The sequence below is a fragment of the Leuciscus leuciscus genome (genome assembly GCF_965113295.1).
Source record: "Leuciscus leuciscus genome assembly, chromosome: 7".
Classification (NCBI taxonomy): Eukaryota; Metazoa; Chordata; class Actinopteri; order Cypriniformes; family Leuciscidae; genus Leuciscus; species Leuciscus leuciscus.
In genome coordinates, this window is record NC_138731.1 from 6,862,203 (window position 1) to 6,875,061 (window position 12,859).

General features: G+C 40.6%; 2 long non-coding RNA genes across 2 annotated transcripts; one reads left to right on the plus strand and one right to left on the minus strand.

The window, feature by feature from the left end:
• Positions 1-6,913: 6,913 nt before the first annotated feature.
• On the plus strand, positions 6,914-7,597 carry LOC309503557. The gene is made up of 2 exons (XR_014207726.1): positions 6,914-7,267; positions 7,521-7,597. It is a non-coding gene; the product is annotated as an uncharacterized lncRNA (long non-coding RNA).
• A 752-nt stretch (positions 7,598-8,349) lies between these two features.
• On the minus strand, positions 8,350-9,374 carry LOC309503542. The gene is made up of 3 exons (XR_014207711.1): positions 9,220-9,374; positions 8,963-9,130; positions 8,350-8,818 (listed from the first exon to the last, which is right to left on the minus strand). It is a non-coding gene; the product is annotated as an uncharacterized lncRNA (long non-coding RNA).
• Between the last annotated feature and the right edge of the window lie 3,485 nt (positions 9,375-12,859).

The following is a 12,859-nucleotide window of genomic DNA, read 5'->3' on the forward strand; positions in this document are numbered from 1 at the left end:
AGGTCCAAAAAGCACGTGCAGAGGGGAAGACGGCATACTTTGTTGGCGGCAGAGCTTTCATTCAAGGGCAGGGTGAAATCATCTTGTCTACTTAAAGTGCTTTCATCTTAATAACAGGCGTCGCCTGTTTTGACTTTGACTGATCTGTCAGGTGCACTTTGTAGACATTGTTACGGGTTTGTTTTATACATTCAAGAATCTGCCAATATTTTTTCATTACAGTGTTCTTTTTGTAATTTTTGATATTTAACATGGTGCTGCTCTTTTCAGCATTTTTTATTTTGTGACCTACTTTCAAAGATCTAAGTCCATAGAGCGTTCTTAAAGCGGGTTAATTGTTCCAGTTTTTTGTGAATTCAAATGTCTTTTTCTGTTGTGTCTTTAAACGCCAGGGGTTTAAGAGATGTTGTTAAACGCAAGGCCTTATTTTTATTTTCTAGACAGTTTGGTTCTGATTTTGTTTTTTTCCAAGAGTCTCATTCTAATGATAAAGATGTTAATTTTTGGAAGTCGCAGTGGGGTAATGAGATATGGTTTTCTCATGGTTCAGAGCACTCTGCAGGCGTTTCCTGTTTAAAGAATAATTTTGCAGGTGATGTGTTGCATACATACTGTGATGAGTATGGGCACTTTATTTTGTTACTTCTAAAATGTTATAATGTAAATCTTATTGTTGTTAATTATTATGGGTATAACTCTAGATCTGAGAATGATCAGCTATTATTTGTTTTGGAAGATAAGCTTACTTATTGGCAGTCAAAATTTCCAAATGCTTATTTAGTGATTGGTGGTGATTTTTAACACTGTCCTAAATGAATCTCTTGATTGGTGGCCACCTGGTCACCAATCAAACTCAAACACAGCTTTGAAAGCTTTTATGCATAGATTAGAGCTTGTAGATATCTGGAGGGTTAAAAATACAAATGACAGAGAATACACGTGGAGCAATAAAAATTCATCAAAAAAAAAAAAAAAAAAGTACTTGATTGCCTAGGGCGACAAATGTGTTCGGGGTGCGGGCACCCTCTAGTGTCGCCCTTAGGCCTACTTCCCATTAATCATAGAATTAGAGCAACCTGGTCTCACAGGATTCCGTGAAATTTCCACGGGCCCTTAACTCAAAATCCGTGGAGCCATCACGGAATCGCCCCAAATTCCGTGATGCGGCCACGGATATAACTCCAACGCAAGTCAATGACACTGACCTTCCGTGGTCCACACACGGATACACGTTTCAATGACGGAGTACAGAACTCACTCAACGGACGTGCTTTCATTTGGAAACACAACATTTGGAGTATTTATTTATTTTCCAAAATCAAATACCATAATGACGTTAACTGTTATTGTAGCTATTGCATTGTCCAGTCATCATAAAAATTCAGTTTGATTCTGTTAGCCTAACTAAAATCTGTGATAGGAGCACGGAGTGAGTCTGTGGTGAGACCACGGATATAACTCCAAAGCAAGTCAATGACACTCATCTCCGTGGTCCACACACGGATACCCGTTTCAATGACGGAGTGCAGATCTCACTCAACGGACGTGCTTTCTCATTTGGAAACGCAACAATTGGAGTATTTATTTCTTTTCCAACATCAAATGCCATAATGACGTTAACCTCTCTGTTATTGTAGCTATTGCATTGTCCTGTCATCATAAAAATTCAGTTTGATTCTGTTAGCCTAACTGAAGTCCCGTGATGGCACCACGGACCTCAACAACCTGACCTCACTCATGGACGTTGTAATGTTGCTGGCTTGTTTAGAAACTTAAAAGCTTTATGTCGACTGTGTTGCAATGGCATGTAACTAACTTGACATTTTGTCTCGTCCTGTCATCATAAAATCCAGTTTGATGGCGTTTTACACCTATTGCTTGCTTGGCTATGGTCAGAACTAAAGTCTGTGATAGGAGCACGGAATGAGTCTGTGGTGAGACCACGGATAACTCCAACGCAAGTCAATGGCACTCATCTTCCGTGGTCCACACACGGATACCCGTTTCAATGACGGAGTACAGATCTCACTGAATGGACGTGCTTTCTCATTTGGAAACGCAACATTTGAAGTATTTATTTTCCAACACCAAATACCATGACATTAACCTGACTGTTATTGTAGCTATTGCATTGTCCTGCCATCATACAAATTCACTTTGATTCTGTTAGCCTAACCACAGTTCTGTCACTCACTGGATGTTTTAATGCGCTTGCTCATTTAACCTAAGTCTTCAGGTCGACTGTTTTACAATGGAAATGCAGCCTAATCAACTTTACATTTGCTCTGTCATTGTAAAACCCAATTTGATCACATTTTCCATTTAGCCTATATCTTTACATTGCAGAGAAATGCCTCTGTGCCTCTTGTGACATTACCACGGATCTGGAATGGATCTGTGGTGGACCCACGGCCAACTTGGTCTCGTTCTATGCGTTGCTTTTGTTGTTTACTCATTAAACTTGAATATTTCAGGTCAACTGTTGTGAGGTGAGAGATAGAGAACCAAAAAGCGAGATTCACAATTATTCAGTCTTTAATGAAAATGAGGAGCGAATCACTGAATCAATAGCCGCGTTTCCACTGTCGGGCCAGGGCCGGGCCAGGGCTTTAAACGGGCCGTGCCGGGCTGATAGCCTCGGGCTAATAATAATAATAATAATACGTTTTATTTATATAGCGCCTTTCCAGAGCTCAAGGACACTTTACAATAAACAAACAACAATAAAGGCAGTTGACAAAGACAGCAGACAGAACAACAGTAGGCAGTTGAGAGTGCAAGTACAGTAAGTGAAAAATGGGTAGATGGGGCGGCAACCAGCAGAATACAAACAGATATAACTTTGAGAAAAAAAAAAAAAAAAAAAAATTAAGAATTATAACATTCAGAAAATAGGTGAGTTTTGAGCATGGATTTGAATTCAGAGATAGTGTCAACAGAACAGAGTGATCGGGGGAGAGAGTTCCACATTTTGGGCGCAACAACACTGAATGATCTGCCCCCCATTGAAGCAAGGCGATGCCGAGGGACGACGAGAAGGCTAGAATCAGCGGATCGTAAAGAGCGAGTCGGGGTGTAGGGGAGAAGCAGGTTACAGAGATAGGGGGGAGCCAGGCCGTGCAGAGACTTAAAAGTGAGAAGGAGAATTTTGAATTTGATACGGTAAACCACAGGAAGCCAGTGAAGATCATGCAGAATTGGGGAAATATGTGCAGAACGCTTGGTGTGGGTGAGTAGTCTGGCAGCAGAGTTTTGAATGTATTGTAATTTGGAAATGGAGCTAGCTGATAGGCCAATGAAAAGTGCATTGCAGTAATCGAGACGTGAGGTGACAAATGCATGGATGACAGTTTCAGCATCTATAGTTAATAGCACCGGGCCTGCGTTTCCACTGTCGTGCCAGAAGCTCCACAGCGCTTCACTAAAACACGCCCGTAACACGCCTCTCTGGAACAACGTCACACTAACCCATTCACCAACAAATGGAAGTTTTATCAGAAAACTAATCAGAAATCACTGGAAACAGCGTTGAAAACAAACATGATAAAAGCGGCCGTTTGCTGGCATTTTTGTTGTTTACTTGAATATTTAAAACCCAAGCATCACGTTTTACCACAGGTTTACAATTAAAAGTGATACATTGATCATAATGAATTAATTTATGTCAAAATTGCACATTGTTCACTCAGAAATAAATTACCGTTAGGTCTAACTTATTTCACAAAAGAAAGAGGACACACTTACTTCTTCAGTCGCGTCTGTTACTGTTTATCTGGTAGTTACAGGACATATTTACATCACATTTAGAAAGAATGATAATTTCTACAAATATATGCCACCAAAAATACGACCTGAGGAGCTTTAGCACTCTCTCGACTCCCATACAGATATTTTCCGTCAGAGAAACAGAGGAAGCTCCCGAAAAAAAAGTTGCTTTATTTTATGATAGTCCGGTATAAAGAGACGAGACGTAGGCTACTGACAGATTAAAAAAAACATGATTGTGATAGCCTTTATGATTGGTCTGATTTCTTCAAGCGTTCACTATGTTTTTTTACTATGCGTATCTTCAAGCGTTTACTATGTTTACTATGGTAATGGTTAGCGCGCATAGTCTTTTGCATCACAAACACAAGGCATTCAAACATGAACGCGAGTTAAATTATTTTAAAAGTCTTTAATGCTGACAGAATCATCCGGCGCTGCCGTCTCCCGACTCAGGTAAACTCCGCCTCTGTTCCCACTCCTCTAGCCCGAGCTGGCCCGCTCTGGCCCAAGGTATTTGACGGGCCAGAAATCCTGGCCGTTGGCCCAGAGTAAGCCCCGATCAAGCCCCGGAAGTGACAGTGGAAACGCGACTGGCCCTGGCACGCACTAGCACGGCCCGGCCCTGGCCCGACAGTGGAAACGCGGCTAATAAGGAACATAAATCTTCTCAGGATCCTCAGGTAACAGTCAAACAGAAAACTTTGCTCGTAGAAATAGAACAAAAACTGCAGATAGCAAATAACTTGTAACTGGAACTCTTGATGCGCAGCAACGCGTTAGGCGAAGTAGAGGTCCCAGCGGAGACTGCAGAGTGAGGCGAAGCCTGCCGAGAGATAGGGTATCGTAGCCTGGATACAGCGTCCGGCCAGGAACTCAGCGTCTGAATTGGCAGGGCAGAGTTCAGTGAGCGAGTAAGAGAAAGGATAAATATACCGGCTTGAGGAGAGGCTTCCACATGAACGACACAGGACAGGACAGGACAAGACTCGACTCGACAAGAGAGGTAAGAGAAGCGTTAACTGCATTGATAGCTTGGAATAAACTGACAAAGAGGCAAAGAAAGAGAGGGTTAGAAATAGAAGGAAGCATCAGGGGGAAAGGAGAAATAGGTGAGACGATAGAGCAGAAATTAAGGTAAATGGGAACAGCTGGAACTGATGAGGCTAAAGTGATGGGGTAGTGAATGAGTGTAAAGTGTGGCCACAAGAGGGAGACAGAGAAAGGAGGAACCCGGATCATGACATCAACTGTGTTACAATTGCGCTATTGCATTGTGCTGTCATTAATTCAGTTTGATCAAGTTAGCCTTCCATGGTCGACACACAGATTCCCTCAACAGCCTGATCTGGATGTTGGTTAATGATGTCTGCTCATTTAGAAACCTAAAGGCTTCAGGTCGACTGGGTTTACAATGTAAATGGGAAATGTAATTAAACTGACATTTTGCCTGTCAAAATAAAATCCAGTTTGATCATGTTTTGCAGCCATTTCTTTCAGTAGATTAAAAAAGAATCCGTAATGCGACCACCGATTCATCCGTGGGAGACACACGGACTACAAACTCAGGTTTCACTCAATGAATGGTTATTTTGTTTGCTCATTTCAAAATAATTCATTTTCATGGTGTTACTTTTTGGATTAACCGAAATCGTGTGATGGACCCATTAATCATTCTTGTCAAAGTGAATTAAGTAGGACTATAATTTCCGATTCAGTCGGCGGAAGAGTGACCCTAGGCCTATGCACAATCCACATTTACAGAAAACAGGCAATCCATTTCAATAGTCATAACATTGTTATCACCTGATCTGGTTAAAGTAGGCAACATTAAAGCATGGAGTGCTTGTACAAGGGATTATTATTAGAGCAGTAGTGGTAGTGTGCTCATCCCCACCTGTGTGGTGCAGGGCAAAAGGGGGTTGGATACAACTTAAAATAATGAGATGCCCGCACTCTGCTATTTTTTCCCATACGTTTATTGTGCTGCAACGTTTCGACCCTGCATTTTTGCACAATAAAAGTATGGGAGAAATAGCAGAGTGCGGGCATCTCATTATTTTTTTAATTTATTACTCATATGGACAGAGTTGTCAAAAATACACACTTCCCATACTCAACTAGGAAGACTTTTACATTTCTTGTGAGACAAAGGGAAATAATATTCAAGGCGGATTTGTTTTAAAATTTCCTTCAGACCATAATAATTTATCCTCTATACCATTTCCACAAAACATCATATGAACTAGTCAAGAAGGAATTAACTTACAGAGAAACAAGCATTGTGATATACAAAGTAGGCAGGTGGTACATAGACAGGACAATAATGCAGTGTAGACAGTAGTATACAGTTGGTTTACAGAAGGTGGTTTAGAGTAATATAAATTAACTATAAATATGTGCAGTGAATTAGCAGTTACCATATAAGGGCAGAATAAATATGGCTATGTAATATGAACAATGCATGAACAACATGATATGTGCAATGTAGTATCTGTAACATTATAATAGTAGTAAGAATAATGTATATGCAGTGTAAGAAAAACATCCTGTTGATTTATGATGTGCTGTGCAGTCCTTACAATTCTCTTCAATGACTAAATGACGACTATTGATTACGTTTTTATTATTCAGGGAGGGTGAGAGATAATGGAACAGTGTTTCCTCTACATTGATTTTAGCATGGCGGTCCGCCACGGAAAAATTAATGCCGCTGTGGTATCTGAATCAGGGCAGACGCACAATGTAGTTGTGGTTGCTTTTTAAACAATCCTGTCGACGTATCCTCCCCACTGGCTGCCACTCACATTGCAATGTAGCAATAAGTAAAACTAGTCAGAGGTAATTATGGCCCGTCTAGTTAGTTTCACTTCACATATTACATATTGTATTGATGTAGCCTATTTAAAACATAATGGGGGCCTGCCCCCACTGCAAAAAAAAAAAAAAAGGAAACACTGAAAGTTGACAGATTTTAAAAACAAAATGTATAAAAGGCACTGACGTTTCTGGGTGCCTGCCGCTTTAAGACTCTTCTTCGGTGGTTCGGTAGAGGAAGTGTCTAGCTAGTGTGTTGGTTATAGTGGGTACGGAAACGTGTTCAAGTTCAGCAGCATAGTTCAGCTTACTTACCTGTGTTGTGTATGGTTTCATGACGAAAGTAAGTGTTCATGACGAAAGTAGTAAGTGACTGTCATGTGAGTTCATGACGAAAAGTAAGTGACTGTCACTTCGTTGTGTTTGTGTTTCTATACTGTAGAATTACAATGCATTAACGTGCCCAGCGTGATGAGTGAGATTTATAGTGATATAACAATGTTTATGCTGTAAAACACTGTAGGAAATAATAAGTTAACTGGTGTGAGCCTTCTGATGTCTAAGTTACGTAGTAACGTTTATAACCTTGAGTTAAGAAGAGTTAATATTGTGCTCAGGAGACCATGTGCGGACGCTGTTGTGCAGTAGCCTTGTCTGGCCAGAGGATGTCGCCATTTCTCCTTCTGTAAACCCCTTTTAATATAGTTTCATGTAAACAGGTGAAGCTCCTTATTCTCCAAAGAGTAATATCCTCGTTTATGTAATGGTAGATTATGTTTAAAGGGGCATAGTAATGTTTATTGAGAGATTTATGTTTGATGATCCTGATTTGTATTATGTGTGTGGATTTATTATTTACGTTGCATAGTAATTTAAGTACTGTAACTGTTTAAATGACAGTACCTAATGGTGATTTTTTTAATTTATTTTTTTATCAGACTATAATGACAATACTGGATATTGGAATGTTCTGATGAGTATTGCTGGATCTCAATACAGTTAATAGAAGAAATTACATCTCCTCGTCTTTATTCCTGTGTCCTGACCGATACACCATCCTGTTTACTGGCTGAAAACCTTGATGAACTAGCCCTGCTAGAATACCTCACTAACACAAAACAAAACATAGAGTGGTCTCTTTCCTAATCTTCTGACTCTGGACTACTAAGGTCATACTCATCATCAGTGTCCGTACTGCGTTCTGTGTCCTGTATCTGGAGGTCGTCAACTATAGCACTATACGTGCTCACAGCATTTTGGAATAAACTCTCCAGTACGGAGGACCTCCGCATGAGGACACTTTTCCAACCAGCTGCAGCATCCTCTGACATGTCACCAAAATCTGTAACATACATAAACATAACAACATACATAAACATAAGAATTACAAGTATTGTTCCAAAATCATAGCATGTAGACCCACATAGACAGAAACATTTGGTTGTTTGTTGCATGAAATCTTAAACAAGGGATTCAAGTTGAGGTGAGGATAGGGCAAACAAAGTGTGAGGATGGAGTATGACTAATATGGGTGTGATGGCAGTGGGAAAAAACAAAACAAAACTTGTTGCTCTTTTCCAGACTGGTACCAGCTCAACTCGACTTTTTAGCACTCTGTACCTACCACTTCCAACGATGATATGTAAATATTGGAGATTGCTGAGTGGTCATTGTTATCACTAGCATCATAATGTTAACGTTCTGAGCAGGGACGTGCACAGGAATTTTGAGGGGCAGTTGCTCTGACCTGAAGTATTCAGTATTATTTTCGAGCCGCATCCTCGGTTCATTCTCAAATATTATTGTTTGTCTAAAGTGGTGTAGACAAACTATATGATAAAATATGACCAAGGATACAATCAGCCCACACAGTCGTCTCTCCATAAACAGCGGCGTGTTGTCTGCCGGATTTTCCACCTCTTTGTTTACTTCCGGGAGTTCTGTTGGAATTTTCCCGCACATTATTTCTGAACAAACGAAGTGCAGTTATGGAATGCGTTCCGAGTGATGTGGATGTTGTCACGTGACTGCATTTTGGTTCGTTTTATCAACTCATAAACTGATTCGGACCAGAGCGATCAGTGTGGTGTGAAAAGGAACCAAAACGGATTAAAAATGCTACAAAGTATAATTTTTCGCCCTTGGTCCGGACCAAATTAACCGAACTACAGATGTGAAAGCACCCTAATTAGCATTGTTTGGTCAAAAACAGACCGTTTTAATCTGAAGGAATGGCCTTTGGGTAGAGGGAATTGATGGAAATATGAAAAAGTTATTTAGTATTCAGGATTAAGTTACAAAAGAGAGAGAGTTTTTCGTTGCTATACCATAGGCATATAGGCATACATTTTTGAGAACATGTCAAGATAGGCTACCATACCATCCTCACTTCTCTCCCAAGGCAGGATGTAGTCCTCTGTCAAATTGGAGGCCAATTCCTCATCAATCGTATCCTCTGCAATAGCATTGTAGAGCCGGATCTTTTGTCTTAGTTTGTTTTTTAATTCTCTTATTTTTCTTCTCTTTCTTTGTCTGGTCTGGTTGCTATCTGCAAAGTGAAACAAGACAACTCTAAGGAAAACAGAGTTTTTGTTTGTTTGCATTTGCAATGAGCCATTTGAATATCTGTCAACCAACCATGCTGACGATAGAGGTCCTGCTTCTTGCGTAGCAGGGCCACTATGATACTTTCTATCTCAGCCCTGAGATCCTCTGTTGCTCCCTGTTGTGTTGTGCTCCCTGGCTCTGAATAGGTAACACAGTCAAGCGATAGTTTCATTTTAAAGTTTCTGATCACCTTATGTAGTTCATATTTGAACAAAGTAATTAACAGTTGTACTTTACACCAAAAAAAATAAATAAAAAAAATACACAAAACAGGTAGCCATATTATTTTAAATTTTTTTATAATATCTGATCGTCAATTAGCTGTCCACCTTATAATGCCATGGAAACTAAAACGACCACACCCTTTCAGTGGTATCCATACACAACAAAATTGGCAAGATCGAGCCCGATTTTTCAAAGTTGGGAACAACACTGGATATTATAGTGACATGCATAGCCAACTGGGTCTACATTGGGGGCTGGGGTGTTAACAGTGGCCCAGTGGTTAGGGCCTTTGGCGGATGACTGGTTTGAATGCCGACCAGGATGAAAGTGGTTGTGTGGAAAGTGAAAGTGGCCGGGGAAATCGGTTGAACATCGCTGTCCTGTCCACATCCACGGTTAAGGTGCCCTTGAGCAAGGCACCAAAACCTTTACTGCTCCCCGGACACCTTAACAGATGACTGCCCACTGCTTTGAGTTAGTGTGTGTCACCTCACTGTGTGCTGTGTATGTGTGTAACTAATTCACGGATGGGTTAAATGCAGAGACTGAATTTCCCGAACAGGATCAAAAGAGTTTATATACTTAAATAGTGCAGCTCAGAGGGAACATAGCTTGAAATAGTGATGCATCATTTATACACCTACACTGATGACTTCACTTTTTACTCAGACATAATGGGTGTTGCAACTACAGTTCAGAACATGCTCTGATGGTCATTCTAGCAAGCATAGATCTTTGTTTGATATCCTGATGTACTTTATCCTTCACACTCTGCTTATCTCTCACATGTATCAGTGAAGTCTCCTATGTCCACATAGTTACAAAGTCAGTAATAACATACTTGCTCAACTTCCTCTCCGACAGTGTTCCCGGCTCCATCCTGATTCCTGCCACCCCATCTCACCTGTAACATAGTGATTTATCATTACCTTCTAACGGTAAAAGTGTAATGTAATGTATTATATTAAACTTACTCCATTTATAGTCATTTCAGGTACCTCGCATTTTGCTGTGTGTGCTTTGGCGTGCATGACACTCAGAAATGGCCTCATTTCCATCAACGGCTGCATATCGGTGAAATTATCCAGTAGGCCAGTAGCCTACCTAGAAAACAAGAGCATCATTAGTGGGTATTACCAACACAATTTGCTTGGAAATCAATCTAAAACTACGACTCAGACTAAAACACTCAGGTATTTGTCATTTAATATACAGTAGGTTGACCAAATTTGACCAAGAGAAATTACCTGCAGATAACATCCATTGCGAAGAAGGTAACATATGCGAAGATATCTCCACGCTAGTGGTTCAGGGCACGCAATAATATCCCATGTCTGATTGATAAGAGACAATATGGTTAATGATCAACTTACACAAAGAGTTGCTCAAAATCCTCGCGCACACACCAACACACACTTTCTTCCTCTCTCTCATACACACACAGTCTGATTTCTTGTTTTTACTTTACATAAAAAAATGACATTCAGATGAATAAATAGATTAAAGTGTCCACAACATGAATGACAAATGACACTGTACAATAACACTCTCCTGAAATACCAACACACCTGCAAACTGCCACCTGAATACCCTCTTCATCAATTTTTGAGGAGGATTTGATGGATGTCTCCTTACTCGCCCTGAACCTCGACACCCCACACGTCCCACTGTCATTTGCCTGTGAAGTCAGCTGTTACTCATTTCAACAAATATACACACATCTTACACACATACATAAACAGATTATGGTATGCAGAATCAAACTTACTCTTGCCCCGCTGCTTCCTCTGATTTTCTCCAGAAAGGTCAGAACTTCATCATCTTTGGCTATAAACAAGCCCTCATATAAAGACGGTTCCTCAGTTCTGTACAAATGATCACAAAATACCTAATTTAACTAACGCACATTACTCTGCATGCAACTATTTCAATGACAATGTTCTTGTTAAATATATTTATAAAATGACTGTGTAGTCTTTACATACCCTCTTGATTTTCGGAAGCGGTAATGTTTTCGGTTGCCATCACAACACACTGCCAACATGTCAGGTTGACAGGCTGGACAGCAAAAAGAGTCAACTTTAGACATCACGTCCTCTGAATGTTTGCATAGGCAATATTCAAAATAGCTCTTTTGAAACATATCCGCACAGATTTTCCCTATCTATGAAATGAAAAAACAATGGATTTAGAAAAAAAAAAACATACCCACAAAATTACGAATACAGTCATAATTGTGTGTTACAATGTGATTAAGGCAGACTAACCCTTCCTCCTTGAACAGACTGGTGCTCCAACAGCTTTAAAAAAGCAAGTCTTGAAAGCGAGGGAGCTGACATCTTCATGTTAGAGAAAGCCTCAAACACTTCAAATGCGTACAACGTTTGGCAGTTTGTGGTGCTTGGCCAATAATTGTATTGCATAAGGTCTTTTACCCCTGGAGTCCATTCAGTCTTGCACTTTGGACAGACCTTTCGAGGTAAAGACACCTCATATCGTCCTGTCAAAAAAGAAACACATTAGACTAAGGATGTTTCACAGACACAATTGTGGTAAAGGTGATTGATAATAGTCAATATTTGACATGGAATTTGACATAAAAATTTCTGGTATATTGATAAAGTGAAACAGCTTTGCTATGCTTGCAGATGTTAAGTTGGGGCGCAAGTTCTGTGATACTGAAACAAAAAGTGGGACTTCCAGAACATACCATTCATGGTGACCACTGAGATCTGCCTCCCAGTGGTGACCACAGTCTCTTCTGTGCAACCACATAATACCTTTTGGGAGGGCAAAGGCAACTGACATACTGCAACACAGATAATTGTTGTTTATTTTTTTATTTTTGGTCCCTCAAACAATCTATATACACCAATGTTACACTATAGTGATTTGAAACCCCACTCCAACATCCACTATACCAGATGTCACTATCACTGGAAATCTTAAAAACGCTCCACCGTCGCGTAAACGGTAAAAACGTCGTGAGCATTTATACTTCTGCGAATGTCTGTGTTGCTCTGCAGTTACACCGCCGAAACGCTAGTTGGCGCGGGTGGGTTTTAATGTTCCAGTTCCACTGTGTTTACATTCCTCGCGGCTGTTTTGAGTTTAGGTGTCTACGAGCAATGGCGACTGAAGGAGTCATACAGATGGCTGTATTTCCGCACTTCTTCAAGCAATCTCTCGGTCACTTGGTCTATTTCCATGGCTCTTCACTGATCTTCGGAATTTAAAAATGGCGGGCGGGCGCTGCAGAGTGCAGAAGATCATTCCGGAAATGGGTAGGAGGAAACGCGATGCTATCCAGCCGACCAATCACAGATCTTGCGGTCCGCGTCGCCGCGACGCGTAGTTACATTTTTGAGGAGGTGCGCGTCAGGGTACGGCGAAGGGTACGACGTATGGTACACGTCAATGCGTATGCTACGCCGTACCTTCTACG